Source organism: Coffea arabica, chromosome 5e (assembly GCF_036785885.1).
Source record: "Coffea arabica cultivar ET-39 chromosome 5e, Coffea Arabica ET-39 HiFi, whole genome shotgun sequence".
Classification (NCBI taxonomy): Eukaryota; Viridiplantae; Streptophyta; class Magnoliopsida; order Gentianales; family Rubiaceae; genus Coffea; species Coffea arabica.
In genome coordinates, this window is record NC_092318.1 from 35,650,794 (window position 1) to 35,665,782 (window position 14,989).

The window sequence follows — 14,989 nt, forward strand, 5'->3', positions numbered from 1 at the left end:
TGTTAGTCGAACGCCCAAAGCCTATAGACTATTGGCGCCATTCCACCAATCATGTAGGTAGTGAGCACAAAAGGAAGCAAAAAGATGCATATCAAGATCCATTTACAGCCATCTCTGGTGATGCCTTCGGTATCAATGGGCCATCATCTCCATGTTGTCCGTTATCCGGAGAACCACACAAGCCATCTGTAAAGCACCTAGGAGAAACTTCTTCTTGGTCAGCAAGATTGTCCACATCTGAGCTCTTCCCCTAGTCATAAGAGCCTTTATACCCGTTGTCTTCACGATTTGCTTCAAGCAGTTGTGAGAATTCGAGAAAATTATGTGTATGCTTTGCATTTATTTTATTTTATCTACTTTGATATTAGAAATATTACATATAACGAATAAATGCTTAAATTAAATGTCTAATTAAATTCCTATAAATTTGAGAATTTAAAAAATATCCTAGAATAGTGTAGAAAAATTTTATGAATTAAATAAACATATGATAGGCATATTGCAAAATTGTGTCATTTGAATTTATTATATAGTTGAATAAGTTACATGACTAATTAATTTTTCTTAAAGCCAAATGTGTGAAAATCTACTAGGTCAACGTAAGAAAATTTTCCAAGGACATACAAATTAGAACAAATGAAATTTGAAGTCAATGTGTTAAAAAAAAAATTATTACAGACCATTAGCAAGCAAATGAGCTAGAATTGAAAGACTAAATTAACCTTGGAAGAAGGATAAACTACCATGCGGCCAAGAAGGCATCAGAATTCTCAAACATGAAACCGAGTGGAGGAAGGGTTTGGAGAGTTAGTCACTGATAGAGCAGCTTTGAAGGGTGAGCACCGAATGAAAAATTTTACCACCGAGTAGTATTTGTTTCATCTGATCTTTAAGCCTTCTAAATAAAGACAAAACTGAAGAGAAACAGCTGCCAATAATCTGCTAAGTCCAAGCGGTGATTGAGCGGAGCAAATAAGAGTTGGCCTGCTAGCTGGGCGGTGGAACATTTGCTGAGGCAGGAGTGACCGAAAGCAAGAGGATTCAGGTAGCATTGTTGTCTTTCTTACATTAAAACTCTACAAAACAACCGAGAGGAAATAACTAGACAGCAGGCTCATTATTTAGGCGGTGATCAGAGGAGTGAAGCAGGCAGCTTCTTTTCTTTCTTTCTTTCTTGCATCTTACAAAAACAGGATCGAGGGTGAGGAACTGAGTGTGAGCCAAAAAACGATTAGTAAGCTGTATCACCAGCTAAACAAAGACGAGAGAATACTGTCAGAGGGCAAAGGAAACTGGAGCTCAGAGTGAGGAACCAGAACCGAAAATTTTAGCAGCCTGCAACATCGAATTCTTAGGAGAAAAGGGTAAGAACCTGCACCTATTTTCTGTTTATTTGGTGTAACTGGAAAATCACATGAGCTGCACGAGAACTTAGTAAAGAAATGGACTCTTCGCAAAGGTGAAATTCTGTTTTGAAGGAAATGAAACTGTCGGATAGAAATGGAGGAAATTGAGAGCTGTAGTTTGAATTGCAGCCTATAAATGATGAAAATTTATGTAATAACCTCTTAATCATTTAGTACACTTGAATACGCATGCTGTGTGCTGGATTCTAGCCAAGAAAAATTAAGTTTTGTTGCAGGAAAATCTTGTTTAGAAACTGATAACTCGCTGGAAGAAAATTTTGCTCTCTAACCGAGAGACAGGTACTGATTGTGCAGCTTGCTATCAGAGAAAGATGGAAACTGTTAAGAGAATATAAATATTCTTGTAGATAATAAATTAGTAAGGGTATACTTGTAAATAGTTTGTTAGGTTTGTACTCCTATAAATACTAGTTGGTCACTCATAATACGGTGACTAAATGTTTTCCTCCAAAAATACCTATTTTCATGGTATTAGAGCAAAAGTCCTAGGGTTAGAGTTAAACATCTAACAAAAGTCTTGTTCACGCGATACTGTTCATCATGTTCACACGGCACTGTTCACGAGGCACTGTTCATCTTGAGTTTTGACCCTTTCTTTGGTTTGAAGTGCTATTCGCTATGACTGAAAGTTTATCAAAAGGTATTGTGACGTCCACTAATATTATGCCAATGGTGATGCCTCAAATCACAAATTGGAAGTTGAATGATACTAATTATCAACAGTGATCAAAAGCCGTTAAGATTTATCTGACAGGCTTAGGAAAGCAGCAATATCTCATAGATGACTCTCCTATGGAGGACCACAAGAGACTACTGTGGATTCAAGAGGATACCCAAATTCTTGGAGCAATATGGAATTCTATAGAATCACGAATTGCTTACATGTGTTCTCATTGTGAGACAACAAAACAAGTTTGGGATTATGTCCGGTTATTATACTGCAGTAATCTTTCACGGATATATGATATTTTTTTGGAATATTTTCAGTTGCAACAAGATAACAAGACAATAACTGAATACTTTGCTGATCTTAAGCGAGTTTCAGAAGAATTAAATGATGTAATGCCTCTCTCAAGTGATATTACAGTTATGCAGAGGGAAAGAGAACAAATGCTTGTGCTCAAATTCTTGGTTGGTCTCAAGCCAGAATTTGAACTAATCAAATCTCAAATTTTAGCAGGTGAACAATTACCATCCTTTGTAGAGGCGTATGCTCGAGTCTTATGTTCTGCATCTAAGGACAATGCACAGGGTGATGGTGCTCTAATTAATAACAAATCTGCTTTAGTTGCTAACAACAATCAGATAGAGCAACTTAATTTTGGACGTAGCTCTCGTGGAGGAAGAAGTAGAGGAGGTCGTGGGGGTCGTGGAGGTCGAGGCACCCGTGAGTGCACTCATTGTGGTTTGAAGAATCACACTCGTGATACTTGTTGGGATTTAAATGGAAAACCACCTCGGTTTGCTAATGCGGTTACCACTGACCAAGCTGAATCAAGTTCTTCAGCACAAGGGTCCCAGAAGACTTTTACCATATCCGAGGAAGATTATGTCAAATTTCTACAGTACCAAACTGTAAATCACACATCTCTTCCCTCTGTTTCTTTAGCACAAAAAGGTAATGCTATGGCTTGTCTCTCCACATCCTCTAATTTTGACTCATGGATCATTGATTTCGGAGCTACTGATCATATGTCAGGTATCTCTAGAAATTTTTCTAATTTTCAAGAGTCTACTTCATTCCCTCATGTTACTTTAGCTGATGGATCTACAACTAAAGTTAAAGGACTAGGCACTGTAGAAATTAACCCATCTCTTCCGCTGTCTTCTGTTCTTTACGTATCCAATTTGCCTTTTAATCTAATGTCCGTTAGTAAGTTTACTAAATTTCTACAGTGTTCAGTTATTTTTTCTCTTGATTTTGTTGTCATTCAGGATTTGAAGACGAAGAGGATGATTGGTGGAGGGCATGAACACAATGGTCTTCATTTTTTCAACTCTAATGGTCCGATTGCGTGCCCTGCCATTGTTTCTCCTCTTGAAATTCATTGTCGTTTGGGTTATCCGTCTCTATAAAATTTGAAGAAATTGGTTCCTACCTTGAGTCAGTTGTCTTCATTAGAATGTGAATCTTATCAATTCGGAAAACATCATCGTATTTTTTTTGCCCCTAGAGTCAATAAACGGGTTTCAGAACCCTTTTTGTTAGTTCATTCTGATGTTTGGGGTTTTAGTCGAATTACTTCAAAGTTAGGTTTTAAATATTTTGTAATCTTTGTTGATGATTTTTCTAGAGTTACATGGTTTTATTTAATGAAAGATTGTTCAGAACTATATTCCATTTTTTTGTGCATTTGTTACAGAAATAAAGAATCAATTTGGTGTGCCTGTACGTATACTTCGCAGTGATAATGCGAAAGAATATTTTTCCACTCCTTTTGATACTTTTATGATTAAGTCCGGTATTCTTCATCAGTTCTCTTGTCCTCACACTCCACAACAGAACGGAGTTGCTGAAAGAAAAATGGAACATTCAATCGAAATTGCTCGAACACTTTTGTTGCACATGAATGTGCCTAAACACTTTTAGAGTGATGCAGTTCTAACTGCATATTATTTAATTAATCGCATGCCATCTAGTATTCTTGGAGGCCAATTACCTCATTCTATTCTTTTTGCTCATGAACCTGTATTTAAATTACCTAATCGTATTTTTGAATGTGTGTGCTTTGTTCATCAGCTTGCTCCCGGCGTGGATAAATTAGATTCTCGTGCTCTTAAGTGTATTTTCTTAGGATACACATGAGCGCAAAAAGGGTATAGATGATACAATCCAGTTTTAAATCAATTTTTTACTTGTGTTGATGTTATTTTCTTTGAATCCACTCCATATTTTATGAAACACGGTATGCCTTGTGAGTTAGACCAGTGTCCCTCTTTTTCCTCTCCTGTTTTACCAGCCCCTTCCTCTTTATTACCTAAGTTATCTAGTCCACCAGATTCTATAGCTCGATTATCTCGTCCTACTTTTCAAGTTTATTCTCGTCGTTCCATGGTTGAGAAAGTTCCTGATATGCCACGCACTTCACCAATTAACTCTCAATCTTCAAATCCAGGTATGACGCCCTCCTTTGAGTTAGATCTTTCTATTGCTTTACGCAAAGGTAAGAGGCATTGTACTTTTTATCCCATTTCTAATTTTATTTCTTATTTTCGTCTCTCAATGTCATATTCTTTATTTTGTTACTTTCCTTGATTCTATCTCTATTTTTAAGTCTATTACCCATACTCTTAATCATCCTGGTTAGAGATTAGCTATGCAAGCAGAGATGTCTACTTTGGAACAAAATGGTACTTGGGATCTTATCCCTTTTCTTTCTAGTAAGCCTATTGTTGGTTGTAAATGGGTGTACACTATAAAAGTGCAGTCTAATGGTTCTATTGATAGATTGAAGGTTTGTCTGGTAGTTAGAGGATTTACTCAAGTGTATGGAAGAGATTACTTAGAAACATTTTCTCTTGTTGCAAAGATTACCTCGGTTCGTCTTCTTATCTCTTTGGCAGCAACTTATAATTGGCCATTGCATCAGTTGGATGTGAAAAATGCATTTCTACATGAAGATTTGGAAGAAGAGGTATATATAGAACAATCTCCTGGCTTTGTTGTTCAGGGGGAGAATTCGCAGTTGGTTTGTCAGTTGAAAAAATCCTTATATGGATTGAAACTGTTTCCGAGGGCTTGGTTCGGCCGGTTTAATAGTGTTGTCATGGAGTTCGGTCTGACAAGATGTGGAGTAGATCACTCTGTATTTTATCGGCATTCTAATGCTGGTAAAATTTTATTAGTTGTTTATGTGGATGATATTGTGATTACAGGTGATGATGTTGTGAGGATCCAAAAAGTTAAATCCAATCTGCAGGCAAATTTTTAGACAAAAGATTTAGGTCATCTACAGTATTTTCTGGGTATTGAGGTAGTTCGGTCTAAATATGGGATTTATTTATGTCAAAGGAAATATGTACTCGATATGCTAAGTGAAGTTGGGATGTTAGGTTGCCGACCTGTGGATACTCCTATGGATCCTAATGTGAAATTAGTAGGAGATCAAGGTGTATTATTAGATGATCTTAAGCAATATCGAAGACTTATGGGTAAATTAAATTATCTCACTGTAACGAGACCTGATATTTAGTTTGCAGTGAGTGTTGTGAGTCAATTTCTTGGTACCCCAGTACTAGTCATTGTAATGATGTTATATGGATTCTCAGGTATCTTAAGAGTGCTCCTGAAAAAGGGTTGTTGTATCAAAATCATAGACACACTGATGTTGAAGGATATAGTGATGCAGGTTGGGTTGGTTCTGCTTCAGATCGAAGATCGACCACAGGATATTGTGTGTTTGTTGGTAGTAATTTAGTGTCGTGGAAGAGTAAGAGGCAAACAGTTGTCTCCAGATCAAGTGTAGAATCTGAATACCGTGCTATGACTCACAATGTGTGTGAGTTGGTTTGATTGAAGAGCATGTTACTTGAAATTGGGTTTGAGCATAAACAGCCTATGAATTTAGTGTGTGATAATCAGACGGCTGTTCATATTGCGTCTAATCTAGTGTTTCATGAAAGGACAAAACATATTGAAGTTGATTGTTATTTCATTCGAGAAAAATTGCTTGACGGAATCATCAAGACATCTCATGTACCGTCTGTAGATCAATTGGCTGATTTGTTTACCAAGAGTTTAAGGGGTTCTAGGGTGAAATACATTTGTAACAAGTTGGGTGCTTATGATATATATGCTCCAATTTGAGGGGGAGTGTTAAGAGAATATAAGTATTCTTGTAGATAATAAATTAGTAAGGGTATTCTTGTAAATATTTTGTTAGGTTTGTACTCCTATAAATACTAGTTGGTCACTCATAATATGGTGACTAGATGTTTTCCTCCCAAAATATCTGTTTTCAGAAACTATAGCTAGGAATGTATGAATTACGCCTACTTTAAATATTAAAAGACTGTTAGCCGTAGAAACTTGCAAAAGTTGGAACTTTAAGCTGAATTTATTGAAAGAAACCTGATGAAAATCTGTTAGCTTCACACGAGAGAAATGGAGCTAAGAAACATTAGCTATCTTTTGCAATTTGGCTTTTAAACTTTTTCATTAAGCTGTGATGTGTTATAAAACATCTTAACTTCGTCAAGCAAGATAGAAATGAGTATAAATTGAAGTGAACACTGAAGGAAAGATGAATGTAAGCTGCTGCAGATAGGTTGGCCGAGAAAATGAGAATGGAATATGTAACTTGTTGTTGATATTCTGGAAACTCTTACTAATAAACACATGAGATATGTGTAATCTCTTATCTTAATAGATAGGTGCCTTGAACTGGTAAAACCTTAGAGAATTCTAGCTAAAACTGGCAAGGAAAGCTGGTGCAATCTGTTAGGATGCCGAGAGCAAGGAAATTATCTTCTGACCAATTTTCCTCCAATTTCCAACACTATAAAGCTTCATAGATGATAGTCAAAGCTGCTCCGTAGATTAATAACTATGTTTGGCACTATGAGTAGAGTTAAACTAAGGCAAATAAGGAGGAAAGCTGTGAATCAAACTGCTGAATTACTTCTTTGCAGAGAGAGAGAGGGAAGAGTTTTGATCAGTCTTTCCTTTGGGTTTAGCTACAAATTTTCTACGTTCTGTACAAGGCTGCTTTGTAGATTAATAAATGTAATTAACTTGTCTAGTTGGGACATGAGAGTGAAAGGAAAGATTTGAGGGAAACATACCGAATATTGGACCGATAAATTGCTAGAAAGGCTAGTTAATGGTTGCGATTGAAGATGAGAAATTTTGTATATGATGTGGTCAATCGACATGCTGAAATTATGAGTTATTCACCTTGAATGAAATGTATACTAGGTGACTAAAGTTTAAGCAATTAAAAAGTGGAGTTGTTGTAGGTTAAGGAACATTTGAGCTAAAATACTGTTTATGCTGACCAGATGAAGGGAGAAATGAAACTTTTATGGAATCTTAAAATTTAAGCTAATTCATTGTGGAACTCCGCTTATGAACATTTAAGAAATTTAAACAAGAAAACTAATACGTTTATGCAAAACTTAATAGACAACTTAGAATTTGATTTGGAAAAAAAAAGAAGAGAAGGATGAAAAGTTGGTTTATTTTAACTTTAAGATATAGAGTGAGAAATGGTTTAATCCTAATTTAAATATTTATAAATCATAACCTTAGAAAATATGTATATTTCTTGGTTAAAATGATAAAGTAAATAAGTTTCGAAATGAAATGTAGAATAAATATTGAATATATTATATTTTGTATTTTAAAGTCAAACTTGATTTTAATAGTTCAAATAATAGGGTAATAAATAATAAATGAATATCTACAAATTTTATATTTACTTTGGACTTATACACTTATCCCAGGGAATAGCTGTGAGCCAGGAAACAAACTCGAGACTCAAGAGTAAATTATTTGGATATTTGGTGAATGTTTTTGAATTTGTGTGTTTAACTGTTTATGTTTATTTAAGTGAAATTATGTGATAAATGTGCTTATTATGGAATATTGCTAGTGATTCATTATAAAGTGTATCTCAATTGTCCCCCGCCTTCAAAGTCGGGGGTGTACTTTATCACACTCGATTTAGTTGAGTTTGAAGGTTGATAATTGACCAAATGTTACTGTAAGTGTGCATGAATGTAAGTCGTATGTGTACTTTACTGCATTGGCTGAACTGGGCCCCAAAACCCTCTGTTCTACGGATTATTCGAGCCAGCAAAGGGTTTGGTCGGATAGGACGGAAGCTTTGGATAACTATTTCGGTATACTCGAGTATTACCCTAAAATTGGGAGATTATTGAACTGATTATCGAATGTAGGGGATTGTTTATTGTTTTGGAGGATATAAGGAGGTGAATTGGCGGAGTATGCAATGATATTGAAATGAACGTATCACAACACTGAAATGAATGTACACTGATATTGAAATAACTCTCAGGAGGAGTTTGTATACTTTTGAAACTGACTATACAGTGAAAAGTGCCTCTAATGCGAGCACTGTATCCTTTTAAAAGTGAATGTTCAGTGAAGTGTTCCTTAGTTGCTTAATTTTGTTATTGGCTTATCTAGTTTAAGTGTTTATTGATTGTCGCTTGCATGGAAACCTCACTAAGCTATAACTCAACCTTATAGTTTGTTTTCCTTACAGGAGTTGGTAGTCGAGAAACGAATAAGGGAGCTTAGGGAGTTAACATGAATTCTTTTGTGATTGTAAATTATCTAGTATCATTTCACGGCTGACGTTTTGTATTAAACTTAGCATTGTAAAAGATTGGAACATGTGGTTTTAGTATACCACAATGTTATCTCTGAAGTTAATGTAAGATTAATGAGAGTTTATCAAATGTTATCTCTGAAGTAATGTGATTGAGTGAGTGCTAGCGAGAGCTAGGCAGGCGATCTGCTAACTTCTAGGGTATGCCCTAGAAGGAGGTGGGACCGTCACAGCAGTGCTGATTGTTTTCTTACCGGGTAATACAGCTTGACTTAGGGTTGAGCACAAGGCAACAAATACACCTTCATTTGGCTTTGAGCTTTTATGTGATCGCTGCAACCGGAATGATTCTACTTCATCATCTTCACCAGAATTATCTGCCGGTTTTCTCGATGGTGGTTTGTAATCTTCATCATCTTCATAGTCAACTAGCCCACCAGACCTTGTAGAAGGATAGGTTGTAGTAGAACCATTAGGCAAATTGTGTTGGGATTGTTCTCTCTTTCTACTTGGCATAGATGCTGATGCTGAATCTTCTTCATCACTATCGTCATTGAAATAATCTTCCTCTTCCTTCTCAAGAGCACGATCGTCAATTCGTTTTCTGGAGTCTAACACATTAGTGTTACTTCTCAATCCAGCGCTTTCAAGTGCCTGTTCATATTTAACCTTCAGCGAACGTATTGATGGCAAATTATCAAATTGGGCTAACTGTTCCCAGAAAGAATCAACTAAGTACTTCAACAATATCTTCAGGTTCTCCTTTCTGATATACTCGAAAAGTTCCAGAACGGCAGAATTGAGCAGATTATAACGACTGCCATTACTAACAAAAGCATCAACAATTGGTTTCAACAGGTTATTCTTCACAATATGAGACAACAGATGTTCATCATTGCGTGAAATAAGAGTTCTAATAAATCTAGCAGCAGCTACTACGAGGTACTTTTCTCTTCGGTGTGTCAGAAGCAAAACTTTATCAATCACACTATTGAGAAGAAAGTTGCATTTTATTCTACACGGGTGGTGCAAAACGCAAAAGCAGAGCAGATCACAAATGTTTAATAATATTTCTGGCTTGGCACTAATTTGATTTCCAGTTTCTTCATCTGATCTCCCAGATTTACTGCCAGCTTGAGCAGCGCTATTAGGTGGGCATGAGGATGTTATGACATCAATCAAATGATCCAAGTGCTTCTCATAGAAGATGTCGATGATAGACTCTCTCTGTGATCCTGATGTATACGAATCCAAAAGATTATGAAGAATTTGAAGAAATTGACAATGCATGTCAGCTCCAAAATCTGTGAGCATACCCTTCACTAAAAGCCCAAAAAGAGGGATCCCTTCTTGCCGAGTTACATAAAAACGCAAAAGGTTTGGATCCTGATTTAAGAAAAGAATGAGGATGTCAGTCCCAGTTAATATGAGCTTTTTATCTTGACTCTGCAGGATATCAGTTATGATCTCAAGTATGTTTTCTTTAATCAGATCCCGATATAGCCGAAGTTGCTGCACTATCTGTAAGCTCTTACTTAGGGAACAAATCTCATGCAAGAAGAGTACCAAATTTTTTTTTGATTCTGCAGAAGTTGAACATGACTTCAATCTTGCAAATAATTCTTGAATGAAGGTGTTGCCATCCTTTAACAATGAGACAACAGTTGCATTGTTTGAATGAATTATGGAATTAAGGCTTGCAACCGTAGCCTCGTCCAATACTATAGGCTGAATGACATCCTTGAGATAACCAACTCTGTACGTCTGATGAATTTTTGAAAGAGCCACGGGATCCTTAATAGGTATGGCCTCCTTAAAGACCACATTCTCTTTAAGGAAATTTCGATGATGAACATGAGGTACATCAAGATCATATTCGAGGCATCCAATTATATCCATAATGTATTCATCACCAAAATTATATCATAGATCTGCGTGCTATTCAGCAAAATAATTCCTCGGACTAGTTTGAAAACCATGTGAAGGCCATCAATGTTTTCCAAATCTTCACAAATCCTGAAGAGATCCATGAGCTTCCTAATAAATTCTAGATCATGTAGTATGAGATCTGTAACACGCAACTGATCAGCAATCCCACTTCCAACTATAATCTTTAGTATTAAAGGTAGTGTAGACAGCTCAACTGGAGGCAACTCCCGCAATTCACTATTGACGTTATGGTATGTCTCGTTGCTCAAGGTATTAAAGTGCATGTTCCTTTGCACATTACATATGTTGTCCCAAATGTAAGAGCAACCAGTTGTTTCTTGAAAGCTAAAGGCCAATTCTGTTGCATACTCAGGATCCCTCCAAGAAATGATTGTATCTTCTTGTTTGCGGTAGATGTCATCTGAGCTTATCCGGTGCAAAAGTAATATTTCATTATCTTCTTCATCAATAACAAATAAACCTAACTCTTCCGATCTCTCTAAATAATCAACAATAACATGCCCAGTTCCTTGGTCATCCCATTTACCATCATCATTCAGCCGACAAACCTTAAAACGCTGCATCGAATTGTTGGTGCTGGGGGATTTCTCCAGGGCACCCATAGACATGTTATGGTGTGATCAGATTACCCAGGATTTAAGAAAAAGAAATTGATGTAATAGTAAATGCAAACTCCAAGATCAGGAAATGGGGTTTTATTATATTAATAATTCTGCAAAAAACTATTACAGAAACAGAGGAGATGGAATAAGAAGAGAAGGGGAGAAGAATGAAGGAAACTTGGTGAGGGGAAAATGGAAACGCTCGGCTGAGTATTAACCAGTGCAAATTGCCAAAAAACCAAAAAGTCCAATGACAGCAGCAATTTATCCTACTTATACTGCGTCTATTCCAACCAACTTCCAAGGCTCCCAATACAATCTAAACACGTAGCCTTCTTTTACTCAGCTCACTCCATGACAAAGTCTCCCCCTTAAACAATCCTTGTCCTCAAGGATGTCAAACAAAGTTCCAGGCTTCCAAACAAAGTTTTCAGATTGATATTTGGCAATTCGCAGCAAGCAAGTAGTATAAGAAAATGACAAAGCTTGCTGATTCTTCTGAGATTGATCTTCCATAAGCATGTGCAAAAGAAATTTAGCCGCCAACTTTTGCATAACTGAAACAAAAGAATCAAGTAAAGGAATTGGGAGTTCACAAGTTTGATGGTCAACCAGGCCTTGTGGCTCCAAAATGTTTACAACCTTTAAAGTTCTAAATTGCCCATCACTCCCAAAGTCAGGTCCTGGAATTAGTTTTAGCTGAGCAACAAGAGCTGAAATTCTAGAAGTAGCACCACCAACCATATATAACCTTTTAAGAGCAACTTGATCTGGATAATGCAAATCAAGGAATTTCTCTACTGCTTTAAAAGGTCTTGCAGGTTAGCATCAACACAACCAAGCAAGGTTAGAAGTCCTGCTGTTACTCCTGGATTTGAAACAGATAGGAGAATTCCTATGTAGCCATTACAGGCCAAGCCAGCTAGAAATTGCAGACCAAAGTACCTATTTGTTGGCTCTTTTAATTCCAAGAAATTAGCAAGTACTGATATAGCTTTCACTGGTGCATGTACCTGTATGATATCCCTATCTTGAAACACTATTGCTGGTAATATGCCGTAAACCAATGTGCTATTATTCTTACTAAAGTCAATTTGACTACACCATAACAAAGATTGGGAAGATTTCTCATTAAGAAGTTCACTTTCCCCAACCTCCATAATCACAATTTTAGTTTTGTGACCACATATAGCAAGAGTAGAAAGTTGCCAAATGGAAATGCGGACACCATAGATAACTGTTGTACACTTCTCTACTTCTCCTTTCTGTGGACATCTTCTTTCAAGCAATTTGAAGCTGCACTCCTGTACATATTTCAATTGTCCATTGCTGAAGTTTTCAAGCAAGATAACCTCACCGGGGTTGAACACGTAAATGAATGCATTTGCATCTTTTTGCACCCCAAGTGCATTGTTTTTCACTATCCAAAATGAAGACACAGAGCAGTACTCATCCACAGCAACATTAGGATTGCAGTCCTTACTTAATTTAGGCAACCCTTTGATCAAGCAAACAAGGTGTTCAACTATTGCTATGTAAAATATACCTTGCATCGATACCGCACCAATTTTAGAGTCATTACAGTCTTTGTTCATTGCTATTTTAGTATTGCCCCCAGGATCAAATATCAAGTCATCAAGTGGTCTATTTTGTTATGAAGGAACAATATTGACGGCACCATCATGCTTTTGTTCATCATTATCCATTTTCACAAGTTTAGATGATAACATAGATTTTAGATATGAAGAACAGTTTCCAAACTGATAACCACTACAGGATAACTGATTCCAATTGATTTTCACCTCAGTGAACTTTTGCTTTACCTCATAGCTGACCCAAGACCGATTTCTGGGACAATGGAGAGGTGAAGCAGAGTTAAATATTTCCTTGTCTATAGAGCCTTGTTGCCAAGCTAGCTCCCCTATAAACAATTCATAGCTAAGCCCTTGAGAGATAACACAATCGTTGTGAGCCAATCTATCAAACACTTGGTTTATAGCATTTTCTTCTTGATAGTCCCTTGCTGATGTTTTATGTTGTTTCTCCTCTAAAAAATCCATTGGAGTCCTTTCACACAATTCATCAAACATGTGGCTGACTACACTTTCATCCTTCAAGTTAGTGATTATATCATTATGTTCAACCTCTATAACCTCATTTTCTTTCATAAGCTGCTCTCCTTTTGGTAAATCAAGAGTAGAATCATACTTCTCCATTACGGCTCCCTCGATTTTTGCTCAGAGATATGCTTCATTCAAAATCTTGGGTGGATTCCTAAATCCCTTTAGCTTCATCTGGATATTCCAATCAAGCCCAAAGCTAAAACCATCAATAAAGTATTCCTCACTGAGTTCTGGTTTCAAAGCCAACATCTTGTTTCTCCACTCTTCAAATTCCTCATAGTACTGTACTACGTTAGTTATTTTTTTAGGCATCTTATGCTCCACCAGGAAGTAATTCGGCATTTTAGAGATTTGTTCAAGGGTCTCCATATATATATATATGTTTTGGTTGGTCAGAAAAGAGATGAAGATGGATAGGGAAGAAGGTGAATCAGAAGTGAAGGAAAAATTAGGAGGAAAGATTTCTAATCAAGCAGCCAAACCCAGACGGATCGTAGCTGCTCTGATACCACTGATACGGTGTGATCAGATTACCCAGGATTTAAGAAAAAGAAATTGATGTAATAGTAAATGCAAACTCCAAGATCAGGAAATGGGGTTTTATTATATTAATAATTCTGCAAAAAACTATTACAGAAACAGAGGAGATGGAATAAGAAGAGAAGGGGAGAAGAATGAAGGAAACTTGGGGAGGGGAAAATGGAAACGCTTGGCTGAGTATTAACCAGTGCAAATTGCCAAAAAACCAAAAAGTCCAATGACAGTAGCAATTTATCCTACTTATACTGCTTCTATTCTAACCAACTTCCAAGGTTCCCAATACAATCTAAACACGTGGCCTTCTTTTACTCAGCTCACTCCATGACAAGACAACAATTTCTTCGTTATTGGCGAAGTCAAAATTTACTAGAAGAATTGCTGCTTGGACTCAACTATAGCAACCGATGCATGTAGCTCGCAAAATTAGGGTTTTGATTAAAAAAAATAATGAACTAAATATGTCAAAAGATTAGTAGCTATTTTGAAAATTCAACCAAAATAAGATTAACGGTTGCTTTAAGCAAGATCAATTGGCGAAAACCCTCACTTCCATGAACAAATGAATCTTCGATACTTTTTCTTTGGGTTCTTTCTCCCTCTAAAACGTTTAAGCTCTGGCTTTGCTTTGTTTACTCTCTCTCTTCTTTTTATTCCTTTTCGTGGGAGAGTCCGACAAGATTAATCCTAAACTAATACCTAGCAATTCTGTTTGCGCAGAACAATAGTGTATGTAATGCAAGGACAAGTAGAATTGTCTATGACAAAACTGATTAAAAAGCCTTAGTAGATAGATTGGGAAAAAGTACTAAAATAAATTGCAAGCAACCCATATTTAAAAATATACTCTTTGTTAGACACAATGGAGACAGAGAACTTTGATGCAATAATTTTCAAGCATGTAAACAAAAGCTCTCACTAGGGGCACAAAAGTTAAGCCAGTTTAATAAAATAGATCTTAGTTAAAAGGTAATTTTTACTTGAGAGTTTCATACTTTAATTCACCCAATGTTCCACAATCTGTGTTACCAATACCATACACACTGCATGAACTT

The 14,989-nt window shown here is 36.5% G+C and overlaps 1 long non-coding RNA gene and 1 pseudogene across 2 annotated transcripts; one reads left to right on the forward strand and one right to left on the reverse strand.

Moving 5' to 3' along the window:
* Positions 1-11,274, reverse strand: LOC113687253 (uncharacterized; annotated as a pseudogene).
* On the forward strand, positions 803-6,376 carry LOC140006514 (uncharacterized). 2 transcript variants are annotated; one of them, XR_011814176.1, is made up of 3 exons: positions 803-1,364; positions 2,605-3,045; positions 3,363-6,376. It is a non-coding gene; the product is annotated as an uncharacterized lncRNA (long non-coding RNA). The 2 variants fall into 2 exon arrangements; XR_011814175.1 differs by having other exon boundaries at positions 2,608-3,045.
* Positions 11,275-14,989: the final 3,715 nt, after the last annotated feature.